At 43.3% G+C, this 20,801-nt stretch overlaps 1 protein-coding gene across 2 annotated transcripts in view; it reads left to right on the forward strand.

Moving 5' to 3' along the window:
- The first annotated feature begins 9,386 nt into the window (after positions 1–9,386).
- Positions 9,387–20,801, forward strand: part of Pogz (pogo transposable element derived with ZNF domain) — a 46,031-nt gene continuing 34,616 nt past the window's right edge. Inside the window, exon 1 of one of the 2 annotated variants that reach the window (XM_038310998.1) lies at positions 9,387–9,512. The gene's annotated coding sequence lies outside the window, so the exon portion shown is untranslated. Of the gene's footprint in view, positions 9,513–10,154; positions 10,178–20,801 lie in introns of those variants that run through there. The other variant, XM_038310999.1, reaches the window with a different exon arrangement.

The raw sequence follows: 20,801 nt of genomic DNA on the forward strand, positions 1-20,801 counted from the left end.
CCAAAGGTGATGTATTTTGTTTTCCATAGTTGCATGTGGAGACATGGGATTCTCAGAGCAAGCGGGTGGGAGTCCAAACTCTCACTCTTTGGGATCAGACTCAGGTCATCATCATATTTTTACCTGCTGAACCATCTCATAGGCTCACAAGCATTTTTACAAGATTTTCAAGAGCTAGGGAAATAGCTCAGAGAGGGAAGCACTTGCCTTGGATCCTCAGCAGCCATGGAAATGCTGGGTGGGTGTGGGAGCCTGCTTGTAATTTCAGCATCTAGGATGAGCAAGCCGGCTAGCTGGACTCAGTGAGCTCTGGGTTCGAGTGAGAGAACCTGCTTTAATATACAAGGTGGAAAGTGATAGAGGAAGACACCAGACATTAAACCCCCATGCTAGCATGCACAACATGCGCATAAGAAGCTCCATGCAAATATCTACACATATGCAAACATGCATGCACACACATCACATCACATACACACACACACAAAAGACTTTTGAACTATTTACAAGATGGAATCTGGAAAGAATTAGAATGAAAGGCCTGTCATCCATAAGATTGAATTTTGTTATATCCTCTCAAATACTTATTATGATGTACACTACTCTAACTAATAATAATAAAAGCTACCACTGTGAGTAACTACTGTAAACTGGGTTCTGGTCTGGGCACCTTATATGTTATACTTCTATCTAAGCTTTTAAAACACGTATGTGTTTACTGAGTATGTATATGTGTATATGTATATGTGTATATGTATATGTGTATATGTATGTGTGTATATGTATATGTGTATATGTATGTGTATATATATGTGTATGTGTATATGTGGGGTGTGTGTGTGTGTGTGTAGTCGGGTCTCTCCTTCCACCATGTTGAGTCCTCAGTATTGAACTCAGGTTGTGAGGTTTGATGGCAAGTGCCCTTATGTAGTGCTAGGCATCATCCAGGACCTCATATATTTGAGCTAAGAACTAGCCCGAGCTACATTCCCAGACCTAAAATTCAACCTTTATGTCAATGCACTAGTCAGTATACATAGGATATGCTGCATTAACAAGTAAATCTTAGAATCTCCACGGCCTAGGACAATGACAAGTTTGTTGTTACCTAGGAAAGCCCAGTATGATCTGGGTAACTTATTAGTGAAGCTGTACTCCATGGTTGACTCTGGGATCTAGGCTGCTTCCACACTGGTGGCGATGGTGGTTTGAATGAGAATGGCCCCTATAGGCCCATATCTTTGAATGCTTGGTCCCTAGTTAATAGAACTGTTTGAGAAAGAGGAGGAAGAGGTGTGGCCATGTTGGAGAAGGTGTGTCTATGGGGATGGGCTTTGAAATCTCCATGGGTGAGGCCCGGTGTCTCACCCTCTTTCTTTCTGCCTGATGTCTGTGGATCAGGATGTAAAGCTCTCAGCGGCTGCTCTAACACCATGCCTGTCTGCTTCCCACCGTGATGATCATGGACTGTAGGAAGCCTCCAGTTAAATGCTTTCTTTTATAATAGTTGCCTTGGTCATGATGTCTCTTCACAGCAGTAGCACAGTAACTAAGGCAGAGGTGTACCTTCAATTGTTTGTGTGTGTTTAGTGAGATAGGATCTTGCTCTATCCCAGATTGGCCTAGAACTCTCTATGTAGCTCAGGCTGACTGTGACCCTGTGATCTTACTGCCTCAGCCTTCCTGAATATTGGGGTTACAGGTGTGTACCACCAGGACAGTAGTTTTTGAATTAACCTTCTAATTAATTAATTACTTAACTTTTGTTTTTTTGAGACAAGGTTTCTCTGTTAGCCCTGGCTGTCCTGGAACTCATTCAGTAGACCAGACCAGTTTTCGAACTCACAAAGATCGACTTCCTCTGCCTCCTGAGTTCTGGGATTAAAGGTGTGCGCCACCATTGCCTGACTTGGATTAACTTTTAAATGCTCTGAGCCAAATTCATTCTTGAAGTCTAACTTCAGCTGCAAGAAAGGTTCCAAATTTGCTGTTGCTGTGATAAATGTCATGACCAAAAGTAACTTGAGAGGAAAAGATTTATTTCAGATTACACTTCAGGATAACAATCAATCACTGAGGGAAGTCAGGACAGGAACTCATGGCAGGAATCTAGAGGCAGGAACTGAAGCAGAGACCTTGGAGGAACACTGCTTACTGATCACTCCCTTGGTCCTCTGTTCTCAGCTTCTTATACACCCTAGGACCATCTCATTGCCTGCAGTAGGCTGAGCCCTCCCATATCAATCAACAGTCATGACAATTTCCTACAGACATGGCCACAGGCCAGTCTGATCTGGGGACTCCCTAGGTTGAGACTCCCTCTTCTAGGAAATGCTTGGTTGTATCAGGTTGACCATAGAAATGAGTCAGAGCAGGTTCATTTATTTGTTTTGTTTTTCAAGACAGAATTTTTCTGTGTAGCTTTGGAGCCTGTCCTGGAACGTACTCTGTAGCCCAGGCTGACCTCAGACTCACAGAGATCCACTTGTTCTGCCTCCTGAGAGCTGAGGTTAACAGGCGTGTGCCACCACTGCCCGGCTAGAGCAGGTTCTTGAACATGCAGAGTAGTCTGCATAAATATTCCTTGACTCAAAGTCAAGGCATTGGTCATGGGAGTAGGGCCAGGCTTTCCAAAAGAGCCACCATATTTGCAGGATGTAGAATCTGAGTGACCTTCCTCAATGCCAAGGACAATCAATCAATTCCACTCACTGAAGCAGTTGGGCCACGTGGTCATCTGTGTTCTCTAGAGGCTCCTTGACATTCCAGATATGAAATAACATTCTATGTGAGCGATAGTAATAATATTGAGAAACCACCTGTTAGCAGAATGGTCTTCAGTTCTATGGCTCCACATGCCATAGATAATCAGGAAAAGCATAGTTTCTATGGGAGGGTCTTATCTAAAGAACCTGGTTGAGCGTGATCTTTCCTCAGGGTCAGCACACCCACAAATGGGCCTCAGGTCTGAAGGTTCTGCAAATGTCTGTTCAAGTGTGCATATTTTCTGGGAAAGATAGTCTATCCTCTTCATTAAGATGATTGAGGGGGGCCTGGAGAGATAGCTCAATGGTTAAGAGCACTGACTGCTCTTCTAGAGGTCCTGAGTTCAATTCCCAACAACCACATAGTGTCTCACAAACACCTGTAATGAGATCTGGAGCCCTCATCTGGCGTGAAGGTGACCATGCAGGCAAAACACTGTATATATAATAAATAAATCTTAAAAAAAAGATGATTGAGGGGTTCACAATGCAGAAAAGGTTTAGAATAGGGTCTCGGCATACTGGAAGAGGAGGTACGCCTGCCAGGCAGCTGGGAAGGAAAGAGGTTGGCATTTGTCATAGCACAACTGCACTAACCCAGACTCAGCAACAAGAATTACTTCCTGGACAGAAGAAAGTGAAGTTGTTTTTCTTCTACAAAATTATTTCAAGCCGGGCTGGAGAGATGGCTCAGAGGTTAAGAGCATTGTCTGCCCTTCCAAAGGTCCTGAGTTCAATTCCCAGCAACTACATGGTGGCTCACAACCATCTGTAATGAGATCTGATGCCCTCTTCTGGCCTGCGGGCATACACACAGACAGAATATTGTACGTATAAATAAATAAATAAATAAATAAATAAATAAATAAATAATTTCGAGCCATGTGTGCTGGTGCATTCCAAGTACTTGAGACACCGAGGCAAGAGGATCATCATGAGTATTGAGATACTGTTCTTCTTCCTTCCTTTCTTTCTTTCTTTCTTTCTTTCTTTCTTTCTTTCTTTCTTTCTTTTTAAAAAGATTTATTTATTTATTATGTATACAACATTCCTTCCATGTATGCTTGCAGGCCAGAAGAGGGAACCAGATCTCATTATAGATGACTGTGAGCTACCATGTGGTTGCTGGGAATTGAACTCAGGACCTCTGGAAGAGCAGTCAGTGCTCTTAACCTCTAAGCCATCTCTCCAGTCCCTCTTTCTTTCTTTCTTTCTTTCTTTCTTTCTTTCTTTCTTTCCTTCTTTCTTTCTTTCTTTCTTTCTTTCTCTTTCTTTCTTTCTTTCTTTCTTTTTTTTAATATTTAAAAATCTTGTCTGGCAGATGTTTTCAGATTTTATTACCTTTTGTTTCAGGGAACTAAAAAAAAGCATTCCAAATGGATTCTTTCGCTGCCATGGGCAATGGCTTCCTTTCTCTTTCTGCTTTTGCTGTACATCCTCAATAACAAGGGACCAGTGGAGCATAATATCCTGTAACTCCCGAGGCTGAGGCAGAAGGATCACTCCAAATTCTAGACCAGTTTGGTCTTCATAGCTAGTTTGAAGAGAGCCAGGACTACATAGTGTGACTTTAACTGAAAGAGAGACAGACACACGCAGACACACACACACACACACACACACACACACAGAGGAGACAGAGACAAACACCTCCAAAAGAAGGTTGACCTCTATGCACACCACAAACCTCTGAACCTTGATTTTCAAGAATTGCATCTCATCTACAATGATTAATCTTCAAATCCTTTGAAAGAATGAGCTGGTAAATTATTTACTTTTCTTGGTTGCTTTCTGGAAATTATTCATGGCTATATTAAAATGCAAATATTGTTAACTTGAAAAAGAGGAAAATCATTATTAATTTTTTTCTCAGCAGTCTATTATAATATGAGCCAGTCAGATATCAAGTATCTATCAAATAATACAATTTATATTTCCATGAAGCTTTCTAACATTAATTAAATTACTAGGTCATCACACCTGGCCAACTCCATAGCAACAGCATAGTTTTGCTTGTGGGTGTCTCTTGAATAATATTAAAATGAAGCTACGCTACTAAGTCATTATCACCTATGAAATCAGGCAGGCATTCACCGTGAAATCTTGATGGCTGATGAAGTTGCTCTCGTGAATTTTTGCAAAATACATTTTGAAGCTAGAGATCTTTAATTGCTTCTTGCTAAAATCTAATGAGTAATCTCCCTTTCTCTCAAAACGCAATTTTTAAGTTTCTTTTCCTGAGCTCTGGAGCCCCTTGCATTTAAGGCGGTATCTGCAAATGAAAGCCAGCCACAGCTTCTAAGCTCATTATTCAGGGGCTGCTCGAAGGAGCTCCAGTAGCCGCTTATTTCCTGGTGATTTCCCTGTGGGGTTTGGCATCCCCCATCCTCCTTGCGGCTCAGAGGTGCTGACTTCCTCCCAGACTCAGTGCGGTAGATGTTAAGCCAGTTTAGGAACTGCTCAGATGATGAAATTTTTTGTTGTTTTTGTTCTTCCTACTACATTTCCCAAAATGAAGTCGCTTCACTTTTCAGCTTCTCCCACCCTGAGGGTATTGGTTTCCTTTCCACTCCCAACCACATTGCCCACAGCAACTCCTCCCGGTCCCCCTCACACTGAACCTCAGTGACTGGGTCTGTGTATTAGCAGAAGGATGCCACAGAGGTTGCCTCCGTTCCGAGCGACAGGTGGCCTTAATTTTCAACCTGTGGCGGAAACGTAAATTCAAGGAAGCAAATAAGTGGACAAGAACCTCTCCCTTGCTATCTAATTGTGAAATACTCCACTGGGGTCTGCCATTAGCCTCCAGTTTCCTTTCCTAGAAACCCCAGCCAGAAAGGATTCACTGTCTCTAACCTGGCTACTGAAGGTGTGTGTGTGTGTGTGTGTGTGTGTGTGTTTTAAAGGGGTGTTATTATGAGGGTCTCATTTCTTCAGTAAATCAACTACAGTGTTGTCCAGCCCCCTTTCCAGTATGCTTTGGAGGCACGTGTGACTTGATTTCTAAGGGTTTGCTTCATTTCTTCTCTCGCTCTCATTTCTCATCATAGTCAAGATGATTCAGAAGACAGAAAGGCCACAGCCATCGTCTTTGCATCCCAGAAACCCATGTGTTACGTGATGACACCCAAATGCCCCAGCACTGTCCATATTAACACAGACAGTCCCTCTTATTACAGCGACGACACGGGCTGGAGAGTTTTCTCTTCTTTTCTTACCCAGCCCGTACTCACTGTATGCTGAGGATGAACTCTTGACCCCCTGCCTTCACTTCTAAGTCCCAGGATTGCAAGTCTGCGCCGCCATGCCCAGCTTGTACAGCCCCTTCTGAAATGGTGCTCTAGTGCCCTGAAGTGGTACTTACTTTGCAGCTTTCTCTGGCTACAAAATGCCTTTGTCTCTCAGCTATCCATTACTGAGCTGCTCATTAATTCTGAGCACTGTGGTGTCCTATCCGTTCTGTAATTGCTTGCTGATGTTTACCCTCTGTGTGCTCATCCAGTCCTCCAAAGGTCTCTGTTTTTATGATCGGCATGTTTTCTTCCTTTTTTTCCTTATGGAAGTCATAGCACCGTCATTCACACAGTTCTGTTAGCTGTTGTGGGTCAAAGGTGTCTCCCAGAGCACAGACCAAATGACAGAAAAAATAGGTATGAGAAAGTAAAAAACAAAACAAAACAAGAAAAAACTACAGAACTCACTCAGCTAAAGAGGTGGTTCACCACTGCCATCCTGGTCCACCAGGATGAATACAGTAATATCCTACTTGGTTTCCCCGTGGCTACCTTTGCGCCCGCCAGTTACCTGAGCCCCTCCCACAAACAGTCAGAGAGATCTTTAAAAGCAGCAGATCACTTCACTTATGGAGGGAGTTGAAATCTGCCGGTGGTTTTGCTTTCATCAGGACTAAATCCTGAACTCTGCTTCATTCTTTTCAGATTTTTTTTTTTTTTTTTTGCCCACATACTGCTTTAACAAGGCTTTCTCCAACAGCTCCACCTAAACAGTCACTTCTCAGAAACAGTGGATTGCATGGGGGGGAGGGGGGCGCGTGGAGGAGGGATGAACTGGGCAGAAGGGAGGGGAAGCTTTGATTGGGATGTAAAAACAACAACAAATAAATTAATTAAAAAACAAAACTAACAAGCAAACAACAACAACAAACCAGTCACGTCTCTACCATCCCCTGCACTAGACGTCCAGCCCGGAATCCACCCATTGCCATAGCATTTACCAAATCACATACTATTTACTCATGTGGCACTTGGCAGGTTGCCTTCCTAGGAAGCAGATAAGCATCCTGGTCACAAAAGCCATCAGTCTGTACCTGGTCATCTTGAGGCCTGCAGTCATTCTGATATGGGGAAGCCAAGGTCACATGGAGAGGCCATTTCTAAGTATTCTGGTCAACAGCCACAGCTGCGGTCCAGCGCAATAGTGCCAACTTCCAGACATGTACGGAAGCTTTTAAGATGACCGCAGCACCTACCACCATATACGAGACAAATGAGAATCATCTGCTTAGTCAATCACCTTCCTGAATCATGTGAGATAAGAAAGTCATAATTTTTAACCAGTAAATTTCGGGGCTATTTGATATTTAATAATAACTGGTGGAGGAGTTTATTATGTGCATGTTTACTATCTCTTATATGTGTCACATATACAAGGATTTGTGGATTTTTCTCTTTCTCTCATACACACATATTTAATATATATAATATATATAGTTATATGTAATATAAAATGTGTGTGTGTGTGTGTGTGTGTGACTTTTCAAGACAAGGTCTCCCTATGTAGCTTTGGCTGTCCTTGAACTCACTTTCTAGACCAGGACTGGGATTAAAGGGGTACACTACCACCATCCTGTGTTTTCTGTATTTTTATGCTTTAATTAAACAAATTCATGATTATTTTTATGGTTTTGTTTTTAATTATATATGAGGGTGGGGTGGAGGGTATGTACATGAGTGTAGATGCCAGACCAGAAGAGGGCACTGGATCCTGGGAGCTGGGGGAATAGGCAGTTGTGAGCAGAATGGAGTGCTGGGAACTAAATTCTGATCTTGAAGGGCAGCAGCAACTCTTAGCGAGTGAGGCATCTCTCCAGCCCCAGGAACTTTGTTGATCACTGTATTCCTAGCACCGAGAACATGCCTGGGACAGTAAACACAGGGAATGAATATTGAATTAATGGTACATCGGTGCTACAGGACACATCTTCAGAATAATGGAATAATAGCTTTTTTGTGGTCAATAAAACATGGTACAATTTGCTGAGCTATCTTTCACTGGCTGCAAGTGACTCCCTGGTAGTTTAGAGAATATATACAAAGGAGGAACTTTGGCTCTGGATCTACCCATCCCTGCACCAAGAACCTTTGTTTAGAAGTTGATTTGGAGCAAGTGTCAATGTATGGCTTAAAGATCATTCTCAAATTTTCAAGGAAAATACGAAAATTTTATCATCTCAGGACACAAAAGACAAACATTTCTAGCTACCAGAAGTTAGTTTATGTGAAAAAGTGATAATCTTGAATGGACTAATCAATTTGTTTGAACCAGTTCAACGGGCCATGCAATCTATGGTTCCCGAGACTGGGGCACCTCTGTCGAGCCTGTTCACAATGGTTTCGAAGCAGTTTCCACCAGAAGAATAAACTTGATAATCAATCCCAAGGGTTTTCTCTCCAGAATCCAGAAAAGTTTGATGGTAAATTGGTTTTCAACATATTCATTTAACTAGGTGTGATGGTCCATACCTTTAGTCCCAACACTAGGGAAGCAGAGGCAGACATATTTTTCTGAGTTTGAGGCCGGTGTGTTTCAGGACAGCCAAGGCTCTGTAGAAAGGCTCTGTCTAAAAACAACAACAACAACAACAACAACAACAACAACAAAACAAAACCCAAAACCAAAAAAAAGTATCTCATTTAGACAAGGCCTCTGTCACAGAAGGCTATGGGACAAGTGTGTCTCTCTTTTTTTGTTTGTTTTTATTTTTTACAAGTGTGTCTTAGAGAAGAGTGTTATCTTGTTCTTTGTTGCAACAACAGTGGTTGGTGCCATTGGGACTCACCATCTTGCTGTGGCATGAAGTTCCCTTGGATTGGGAATAAACCTTGAGTGGAAAGGGAGAGTCCAAATTCCTCTGTAAAGTCTAAGAAAGTAAATTGGGAAGTATTTTCTTTGGGAGTCCCATTTTTCTCAGCAAAATTTGGACACTGCTTGTGAAGCTAATTAATTATTCTTTTCTCCATGAAATCTTTTTCTTTATTTATTTGCAGGACCAGACAAACTTGATTAGAAAAGAAGCCCGGACCAGGGGTAGGCTGAGCGATGACGTAGCACACTCTCCAGCCAATTGAAAGAGCACGAGAAGCGGAGGGCGGAAGTGACGAAAGATATCCCTCCGCGGGGCGAGAGGGTCGGTGGGGGGAGTCGGCGTCTCTCTCCCCCGCGCCAGCTCCCGTACACGGAGCCGCATTCCTTGGCCCCCCCACCCCCTCCCTCGGGGCCCCCCCGCCCCCCTCGGGAAAAAAATCCACCCCAATCACTCGAACCCGAGGGAGGCTTCCTTTCACCCTCGGGGAGAGGAGCTTTCAACGGCTCCCTCTTCTGCGTCTCCCCCCGAGCCCCCGTCCCCTCCCCTGCTCCCACCCCCTACTCCCGGCGCCGGGTGCAAGGTCCCTTTAAGGCGACGGCGCCTTCCTCGGGTCAGACTACCGGCGGCGACGACCACGGGAGGTGAGTGAGCGAGCGAGCCCCGGCGCTCCCCACCCCCTTCTCCCGGGGGTTCCGTTATCTTTTCGCTGGGCGAGGCGTTCCGAAGCGAGACAATGAGAGGGGGGGGATGGGGTGCGCGCGGGGGTGGGGGAGGGGCCGGGCGCGCGTCCGCGGCCCACCGAGTGGCGGCGCGGCCCACGGCAGCGGCGGCCGCGGGGCGCGGCGCGGGGGTGTGTGTGTGTGCGCGCGCGCGCGCGTGCGCGCCACAGCCGACGGTGGCCGAGGCCCGGGGATGCCCCGCCGCCCCCTTCCCCCTGGCGGGTCCGCGCGCGCTCGCACCCCACGGCCGCGCACCGCCGACGTCCGCAAGCGCGCCGGGCGCGAGCGTCTCGGAGGAGTGGGCGGCGCGGGCGCGGGCGGCGGTCGCTGGGGATGGGGGGCTGGCACGCGGGGCCGCAGCTGCGGAGGGAGCGGCGGAGCCCGGGGTTCCCGCCGCCCCCACGCGTGGAGGCATGAGCGCTGGTTTTGAGCGGGAGGAGGGAAGCGAGCGACTGCTCTGCCGGTCCCCTGTGTTATGTAATCCCGCTCCGGCTGCGAGGACATCCCAAGCCTCTGCAGCTAGTTGACGAAGTCTCCTCCCTCGGCCCCCAAATTTATGCAAGGATGGCGCCGTGATTTACAGAATGGTATGGGGCAGAATCTATTTTCTGGTGATTATGTCCTGCCGCTGTAGGCGCCATGTTTAGCCCAAGGACTATTTTCTTTAGATTCCCAACACCACCTGAAAAGGAATAATGTCATCGATACACCTGCTTTCCCTGGTTTCTGCCCGTGGTCCTGGTTTCCTCTCCCGGGTTGCGGAATTCTTTCAAACTGTCACTAATACTGCACGTTTCTCCTCTCACTTATTTTAAGCCTTCAGAAAAAGCTGAGAGTCTTTGGCCTTTTCGTTCTCGAGGAGGAAATGGAGGTCGAAGTGTAGTATATTACAGAACAGTGCAGAGGGTAGCTCCCTTTCCCCACACTTCTGTTTACCTCCCTTTGTAGCACAAAACGCCTCCGAAAAGTGGTTTAAAAGTAATTTCCCCAGGTGAAGGGGAAGAAGAAGGTGCTGCAGCTTGAACAGTGGCTTCCCAGATCTTGTTCTGGAACTAGGAGCTTGGACGATGACTTATTGATCCTAATCGTTAACTTTAGAGTGCATAAAAAATGTTTTGGAGATTGTAAAACGTGGAGTTTAAGGGCTTTGTGCCTCAAAGTTTTCTTTGTTTTTTGTTTTTTGGTAAGGTGGAGGGCCAATGCCATCTTTACAATGGGCACCCCATAACTTTTTTGTTTTGGGGCAGAGTGGAGGGCCAATGCTGTCTTTACAGTTGGCACTCATAACTAAGATAATCGGGACATTAACAATTATTGGTTCTGTAGAAAGACGATCAAAATATGTTAAAATAATTAGATTCTGTCCCCTTACTATGTTGTGGGATATGTCAAACCGAAATAAAAGAGTGGACTTTGAGAGCAGACGGGGCATAAGATTGCCACTCCCATCTTGAATGGGGGATATAATCTAGGAATTTTCGCTTTTTGGTTAACTGATCCCAGGAGATACCCCTCAGACCTTGTCAGGGGAGTTTTGAGGCCATAACTTTTCTGAATTATAACTAAGGCTTTTTTGTTTTGCTCCCATGACTTTTGCACTGGTGATTCAAAAGTAATTTAGGTAAAAGCAAGGCAGTGGTACCATAGGCTGGTGTGCTGACTTGAGAATGCCCTTGATGGAGATTGGGCAGCTTATCATGAGACTGTTGATATTAATTCAATTTCAGCTTTGGAGTATATCTTTAATTTTTAAGAAATCTAATAAAAATGAAAAGCACGTATAAAGCATTTATATTGTCTGTGGAAGTATTTTTAAAGTATTTCATTAGCATGTATTATACATGAGTATATATTTCATTATGACATTTTCGTACATGTGTGTAATGTATTTTGATTGTATTCACACCCCATTACCCTCTCTCCCCCCTTCCACTCCTCCTGATCCCCTCCCTCAAGCCCCCTCCTACCTTCATATCTTTTTGGCCATGGGGGTGGGTGACCTGGTTAGTTTAATTAGTCTTGATTACAGGAAGTGAGCAACTTAACCACAATGAAAACCTTTTCTTACCCCAGTGCATTAACTGACTAGAGCCGAGGGTAGGGTTCTGATCCCCTTTCCCTTTCACGGTGGCATGTTGGCATAGCCCTGTACAGGTTTGTGCAGGTCATCACAGTTGCCATGAGTTCAAGAGTGCATGTCAGTGAGCCACAGCCCTCTGAACATTCTTTCGTTTCCTCTCTGTGATGCTCCCTTGTAGTGAGGAGCAGCAGGCGCGTTCCTGCCGCCCCGCTCCCGACCAGCTGGCTAGCTTATGCCCCAAAATAACAACACACAAACTGTATTCATTTAAACACTGCCTGGCCCATTAGTTCCAGCCTCTTATTGTCTAATTCTCACATCTTGATTAACCCATTTCTAATAATCTATGTAGCACCACAAAGTACCGGTAAGGATTCAGCATGGCGACTGTCTCGGAGAGGAGAGGCATGGCAACTGCCTGAAGCATCTGCCTAACTTCCCTTCTTCCCAGCATTCTGTTTTGTCTACTCCACCTATCTAAATCCTGCCCTATCAAAAAGCCAAGGCAGTTTCTTTATTAACCAATGAGAGTCCTCCATCATTTCCCCTTTTTCTGTTTAAACAAAAAAGAAAGGCTTTAATATAGTAAGATTTCATATAACAAAACGGTTATCAAGCAAGAATTACAGTTACAATATTTATATCTACTTTATCTTTTATCATAACTAAGGAAAACTATAACTATCCATTCTTCAACTCCATCAAAGATTCCAGAAAGATATAATATTACCTAAGTAAACAAGAAATAAACAACTTCCAAACTCTAGAAATGACAGAGACATCTTCCTGCCTGGACAGTCACCCAAAGTTTTTCTGTACCGTTGGGGCATCCATCTTCAGCCTACAGGCCCACAGTATCCAGCAGACATTTCCATGAAGCAGGAAATTCCAAAGACAGTTCAGTCACTATCTGTTGTGTTCCGCAGAACGTCTCGCAGACTCTTTCATGAATCAGGAACCCCGAAAGACCATCTCACCTTTAGGCAAGTTCAGCAGTCCTCTCCCTGCGGGTTCTGTGTGTCCAGTTTATGCAACAGTCCAGGCAAGAGCAGTTTCTTGCCAAAATGGCTATCAAACTCCATAAGGAGCCTCTTCAATGCCCATCCTCCTCTTGAAGTAGCTGGTGCTGCCAGGAGCAGACGTGTTTCATTGTCATGAAAAGCCCTAAGTTATTAAAACATCTTAAATGCCATGTTCTGTAGTCTTTGAAAGATATGGAGAATGTCTATCTAAAATACATCTGTGCACATCTAGAAAATCTAACATGACTATAAGTTTGACTATTATGACTATCCATTAACAGCCTATATACATTACATTTTTAAGTGAATGCACAATCACAATACCTTAATCAGTATTAGAAATACATATACATATATCAAAATTGACCTTAAATTCATAGCAATAGAGTAAAATTTATACCAATGTAAATTATTCATATCTATATCACTCCCTGATCTCGGAGTGGGCCATAGAGATAGTCCGTGTAGAATTGAGCCACCTTCTACAGCCTCTTATTAGCACTTTGGCCAGTGATGAGTTGTTGCATAATGAAATGCATGATGAAACATTGCAGAAAGATGCTTCTCTGACCAGAGCCAACAGCAGCACTGTGTGCATAAACATACATGTTTAGAAGGTCATGGCCATGTAGCAAAATAACAACTGTAGCTTTCCCATTAGGGCTTACAACCTTCTCAACTATAAGCTTTTGATGAAGCTTAAAGCACTACATATAAGTTCCCTCCTGTGGAGGAGGGGGGCTCAGATTCAATCAGAAAATGGTAGCAGTCACAACATTATTGTATGAAGGTCTTACCCACCTCTTTGGAGGTGGGACTGTTGTCATGAGGAAACGCTTTTGTGGGATTGAGTTGCTGTAAGCCACTTGTTTCGTCGAGTTGCATTTTCTCCTGGAAGGATGACTGACAGACTAGACTTGACACGTCAGTGTTCATTCTGGATGAATGGAGTGAGTTTTGTCAGTACTAGGAAAATAATTGACATTTGTTTCCATTGATAAAGGAAAATTAGAATTCTGAAAAACTAAACAGTTTGAGTTTTAACATTGTCCCAGGACTTGGCAAACTTTAAAAAAAATAATAGCCATAGTTAATAACTGTGACTTTAAAATGTAGTTTGAGGGATTGGAAAATGGCTCAGTGGTTAAGAGCACTGACTGCTCTTCCAGAAGTCCTGGGTTCAGTCTCCAGCACCCACATGGCAGTTCACAACTGTCTGTAACTCCAAGATCTGACACCCTCACACAGACAAACATGCAGGCAAAACACCAATGCACAGAAAATAAAAATAATTTATAAAAATAGGTAGTTGGGTGGGATGGCACCATGTTGGTAATCCCAATGAAAGGCTGAGACAGAAGGATTGACTTGAGTTCAAGGTGTCCTGGAGAAAGCCTCAAAACTAGAGAAGAGGTGTGTGTGGAGGGGAGAGATTGGGAGATTACATGGTGTGTGAAATCTTTAAAATGGCATGATGAAGATGCCATTTGGAAGGTAGGCATAACTCAGTAAGTTGGTGCTTTCCACATAATCAGTGTACAGTGTGAAGTAGTACAAGGGTGGGGGCTGGAGAGATGGCTCAGCAGTTGAAATCCTAGCACTCACTGTGACAAGCTGGGCAGCCTGCACACACTTGTAGCTCCAGCTTTGCTGGCAATGGAGACAGAAGTATCTTTGGGGCTAGGTGGATTTTCAGCCTAGCCAAGGAGATGCAAGCTCCAAGTTTGGGGAGAGTGATAGGAGAGGATATCCGGCACTTGGTTCTGGTCTTTGCACACATACAGAACACATGCATCTGCTCTCACAGAGGTACAATCAAAAATTTTTTTAATGTAGAAGTAAAAAGAACCTACCAAAATACAAGTTACAGCATGTGGAACATTGAAATGAGGACCCAGCACATGGCAGGCAAGTGTTCTATCATGGATGGTAGGATGAATGCCAAAGATAAGACTGGTATTACTGATAGGACTGTGTGAGTTACGTTGTTAAAGCCTCTTGAGTGCATAAAGATCATGTTACCAGTATAATTACTGCAAAATACAGAAACCAGCTAGTTTGCCAAGATGTTAATAATGGATTAATTAAAGACTTTGTCTCACAGTATATCTGGCTGCATATAGATTCTACATAGAATTCATTTCTTTTTTAATATTTATTTATTATGTATACAATATTCTGTCTGTGTGTATGCCTGCAGGCCAGAAGAGAGCACCAGACCCCATTACAGATGGTTGTGAGCCACCATGTGGTTGCTGGTAATTGAACTCAGGATCTTTGGAAGAGCAGGCTCCTAGGATTCATTTCTTAAACAACCCCTCCATTTCTTTTTTTCTGATTATTTTTTAGTGTCTGAAAAATGTGTATGTGTGTGTGTGTGTGTGTGTGTGTATACACACACATATCTCATGATTATTGGCTTCTGGGATTAGGGAAACTTAAGAAATTCAGCCTAAATCGTTAACTAGCCAAAAAGATAATGGTAAAAGGGACACTAGCTTATTTGAGCATGTGTCTCTGGCAAGCCTTGTGCTTCTTCCCCATTTCTTCTGCCTTGCTAAAAACCATTAAATTACAATTTTAGAGCTAGTCACCAATGTCTTTTTTGTTTTGTTTTATTTTATTTTATTTTATATTTCGAGACACGGTTTCTCAGTGTAACAGTCCTAGCTGTTCTGAACCAGCCCTGTAGACCAGGCTGACCTTAATATTCCATTATCTGTTCTATTTTAGTTTTGTCCAAAGTGTTGTACCTAATTCACTTTTTATCGTAACTTGTATTACCAACCAAACTATCTTTTGATGTTTCTCAACCTTACACACTTTATACCTCTTTAGTGAGTTTCTTTTCTGAGTCTGATAAACAAGGAAAACTAATAACTGTCTAGTCTTCAACTCCCTCAGAGACCTGAGAAGGAAATAAGAATAATTGAGTAAGGAGGAAGTGCAAGCAAACAACTTTCAAAAAATGTGAGATATTACAGAAATAGTTGCCTAGACAGTCACCCAAGGTTCCTCTGCAGTGTTGGGGCATCCATATTCAGCCTACAGGCCTAGCATATTTGTTAGACTTTTCTATGAAACAGGGTTTTTGAAGGACTTTCCTGCTTTGTCCAGGCAAGGTTTGGCAGTCACTCTTTTGGGTTTTGCTTGTCCAATTTGGAGAGCGTACTGTCAGCAGTCGCGGTAAGGCACTTTCTTGCTCAGTGATTAATTTTTTAAAATAATTTATTTATTATGTATGCAATATTTTGTGTATGTATATGCCTGCGGCCAGAAGAGGGCACCAGACCCCATTACAGATGGTTGTGAGCCACCATGTGGTTGTTGGGAATTGAACTCAGGACCTTTGAAAGAGCAGGCAGTGCTCTTAACCTCTGAGCCATCTCTCCAGCCCCTCTGAGCCATCTCTCCAGCCCTCCCCCCCCCCCGTGATTAATTTTTGCCACAAAGATAGTAAACTGGGAAGGCATTTCCTCCATAATGATAGGAAATGACAAGATGCTCCTCAAGGCTTTTCCCAGTGGCAGAGGATTATCTTGACTGCCCCTTGTTGACGTACATTCATTAGTCCAGTGCCTGCCCTTGCCACACCTTCTGCATAATCCAGCAAGGAGGGGTGCTCTGAATTATGCTTAGAAAAAAACCATTGTTTCTACAAACACTGTTCACAGTCCCTTTTTAGGTGAACTTGTTTATTGCAATTGAAACACTTGATGTTTCAATTTTTCTTCAAATCTCTGAAAATCACCTCTCCTATCATCATGGTCATGAGATTCATTATCAATTGTATTTCGGATCCATTCCTCCAAGGGTACTGATCTTGCCTTTAATGGTCTAATTACCCTTTTGCATTGTGAATTAGCATTTTCAAAGACCAGAGATTCAATTATTAGTCTAGCTTTTTAGTTTGGTGTCATTCTATTTACTGCTGAAGTCAGTCTTTGTAAGAAATCCATGAAGGTTTCCTTTGGGCTCTGTATAGCTTTACTAAATGACTCAGTTGTCTTTACTACTTCAATTCTGTCCCAAGCTTCAATGCTGCTGCACGGCATAAAGCCACTGTGTGGTCACCATATAGAGATTGCCTTTGTACATTAGCATAATAATCTCCCTGTCCAAGAAGTTGGTTTTGGGAGATTTCCATACCTCTAGACCTACTTTGCTGTTCAATGGCCTTAGCCTCATCTTTCTACCAGGACCTCCATTGTAATTGAGGACTAGGCTCTGCTGTAACCAAGTCTGTAGAGGGATAATTCTGTTACAAATTGACCACAAGTTTTTGTTTTGTTTTGTTTTGTTTTCTTTGTTTCTCAAGACAGGATTTCTCTGTGCAGCTTTAAAGCCTGTCCTGGAACTTGCTCTGTTACCTCAAAACTCTGTAAACTCAAAGCGATCCACCTGCCTCTGCCTCTTATGTGCTGGGATTAAAGGCATGTGCCACCCAGCTTTGACCATGAGTTTAACATCTGTTTCACAAAAGATTAATGCATGCTGGGCGGTGGTGGCGCATGCCTTTAATCCCAGCACTCGGGAGGCAGAGGCAGGCGGATCTCTGAGTTCGAGGCCAGCCTGGTCTACAAGAGCTAGTTCCAGAACAGGCTCTAGAAACTACAGGGAAACCCTGTCTCGAAAAACCAAAAAAAAAAAAGATTAATGCATGCCATATGAGACCATTGCTTCCTTGAATCTCCTTAAATCTAACATTTCCACAGGATTCCAGTGAGTGCTTAAATAGCCTTGAGGATATCTATCATTTGGAAATTCCTTTAAGGAGGTGACTGGATATATTAAGGTTGGTTTTCTGAAAACTTTAGGCTGTTCCTCTCTAACCTTATAATGCAACACTGAAATTGGTTGTTCTTTAAATTCTTCTGTCTGGATCTGAATAACTTTATGATCTGTTTTAATAAGTTTTTTGAAGGCCTGTATCTTGGCACTCATATTAACGAGCTTTTTAAAGATAAACCAAGAATTATCAAACCAACAATAAAGATTATCAACATGATAATTAACATTATGACAGTGCTGGTTAAATTGATTATCCCTTCATTTAATTGATTTGATTGTTTCAATTTTAAATCATGTATTACATAATCAGAGACCTAACTCCCCATTGTAATAGCGTTCTCCCCCCCTTTTAAACTAATTCCCCTCTTTAAGAGCTCTCGATTGTCTGAACAAATCTGCTGACGATGGCGAGGAAGATGTGGGGCTGAGTGCTGCTGCATAGAACAGTAGCAGCCTGAGTGGGGTCCAGGGAAAGCCCACAACCCACTGGGAGAAAGGAAAGGAAAACCTAGCCCCAGGGTGGTGACTCCTGCTGTGTGTAGCTCTGGCCTATGCCTTAGGCTCCAAAGTCACAGGCGGGTAACTTTTTCGTGAATTTGTGCCCCAAAAGTTGGAAACCAGATGTAGCACGAATTCTAATTGATCTTAATAATAAAAACCTGGAGTCAGATATTGCTGAAAGGTCAGAGAAGCAGAACAGCTAACCACTAGTTCTTACCTTTACGAAGTCTTCAGACCGAATCCTGTTTCTACAAGTACTCAGACCAAATGTCTTAAACTCCTGTTTCCTCCCGCCTTATATTCCTCTCTGCCCAGCTATATCCCTTCCTGTCTCCACCTCCCTAGTGCTGGGATTAGAGGTTTGTGACTCCAAGAACTGGGATTAAAGGAGTGAGCCATCCCCACCTGGCTCTTTTTTTTTTAAGACTGATCAATCTTGTGTAACTCAGGGTGAACTTTAACTCACAGAGATCCGTCTGCCTCTGTCTTCCGAGTGCTGGGATTAAAGGTGTAAGACACCACTGCCTGACAGAAATTATACATTTTTAATACTGCATATTTGATGCCACTTTCTTTTTAAGTAAAAGATAGTGCCAGGTGTAGTGGTACATGCCTTTAATCCTAGCATCCTGATGTGGAGTCAGGTGGAACTCTGTGAGTTCAAGAATGGCTAGCTTGGTTCTCTAATATAGTGAGTTGAAGGACAGCAGCCAGGACTGCTTATTGAGACCCTATCTTTAAAAAAATAAAAAAAAAAATGCGGAAGTATATATCATGGATCATTGAAAGGAATGCTTAGTTTTTTTGAATATCTGTATTAAATATATTTGTTTTTGATTTTTCAAGACAGGTTTTCTCTGTAACAATCCTAGCTGTCCTGGAACTGGCTTTGTAGATCAGACTGGCCTCGAACTCGCAGAGATTTGCCTGCCTCTGCCTCCCAAGTTCTGGGATTAAAGGCATGCACCACCATTGCCCAGCTTAAATAGAACATTTTATCATATTGCTTAAGTTTTTTGGTGTGGATGTATGTGCTTGGTTATATATATATATATATGCATGTGTGTGGAGGACAATCTTAGCTTTCCAAAGGTGCCTTTACAAAAAAAAAAAAAAGATATAACTACATGTATGTGTGTGTCTCTGTGCAGGTGTATGCCCATGAGTACAGGTGCCCCCAGCAGGCAGAAACACAGGCTCTCCTGCAGTTACAGTTGGTTGAGCTGTCTGACGTGGTACTGAAAACTGAACTGGAGTGCTCTGTGGGAGTGTTTGCGGTCTTAACCTGACCACCTCATCAGTTCCACCCTCCTTGTTTTTTTAGACAAAGCCTCTCACTGGCTTAAGATTCACACCTCAAAGGCTAAGTTCACTAGCCACAGAGTGCCAGGGAATCCTCTTGTTTCCTCACCCCACTGCTGACCTCAATTACCACCCCAGTCCCGATGATAAACTGGAATGCTCCAGGAAGGATGCTAATTTTAAAGTTTAAAAAGTATTTGCTTTAGGTTGGTACCTCCTACAGTCTCTCTCTCTCCCCCCCTAAATGTTATGCATGCTGAAGTGAAAGAAGTCTCTCTGTAGCCCAGGCTGGCCTCGAACTCACAGAGTGAGATCTGCTTGCTTCTGCCACTGGAGTTCTGGGATTAAAGATGTGCACCACCACTGCCCAGTTTGAAATAGTGTCCTTTTAACATCTGCAGAGGCTTCTGTCCAGATTGTACTTGCCACTTTTCTGGGTTCTTGACTGAAAGAAGGTTGTACAATAGAAAGTTACATAGTAAAAAATTGGGACTATATTGGCAAATAAAAAGTCATGTGTTTTGTAATATTTGGCTCAAATGTATATATTTCTTGTTTTTTTTACCTTTATTTACTCAGAGAGAGAGAGAGAGAGAGAGAGAGAGAGAGAGAGAGAGAGAGAGAGAGAGAGAGAGAGAGAGAGAGAGAGAGAGAGAACACACTGGGGAGTTGTACCATGCAGCAGCATACTTGTGAAAGGGATAGGACAACTGTGGGAGTCTGTTCTCCCCGCTGTGTGGGTGCTGAGAATGAAGTGAAGTTGTCAGGCTAGGTTGTGGGGTGTCTTTATGCATCCAGCTATCTCTCCAGGTCTGTGGTTTTGTTTTTTGATTTCTGAAATTCAGTTTCTGGCTAGCATTGTCTAATATATGTTAATTTAAGTAATTTAAATTTAATTTAAGTATTTAAGTAATCCTTTAGATATTTTGCTCTTTTGTTTACCTTTGTAGTTTTGGTTTGCGAATGCATGCATAATTTAATAGATGATTAGAGGCCTCCAAGGATCAAGTTAAGAACATTACTAGTTAAAACAGGTTTCCAAACTGGGCTCCTGGCTGTCCCTGACTCATTGAGACATTGTGGGTACATTTTCAAAGGAGACAATGCCATCTATTGGGCATTGCCCAAAGTAGAGCTGTCAAGTTTATACACTGATACAGAATGGTTTCGTTGGAGCCCGGCGGTGGTGGCGCACGCCTTTAATCCCAGCACTCGGGAGGCAGAGGCAGGCGGATCTCTGTGAGTTCGAGGCCAGCCTGGTCTACAAGAGCTAGCTCCAGGGAACGCTCTAAAGCTGCAGAGAAACCCTGTCTCGAAAAACAAAACAAAACAAAAACAAACAAACAAAAAAAAAAGAATGGTTTCGTTGGCTGTTCTGTTTTGCTGTTTCAGGCTTCTGGATTTGGTACAGGAAGTGCGAAGATGCTAAGGACACTGACACCCTTTCCAGTGAAGGCTTTGTGTGAGGGTTGAGGATAGCATTAGTTTCCAGTGAAGGCTCTGTGTGAGTGTTGA

This window comes from Arvicola amphibius, chromosome 14 (assembly GCF_903992535.2).
Source record: "Arvicola amphibius chromosome 14, mArvAmp1.2, whole genome shotgun sequence".
NCBI classification, from domain to species: Eukaryota; Metazoa; Chordata; class Mammalia; order Rodentia; family Cricetidae; genus Arvicola; species Arvicola amphibius.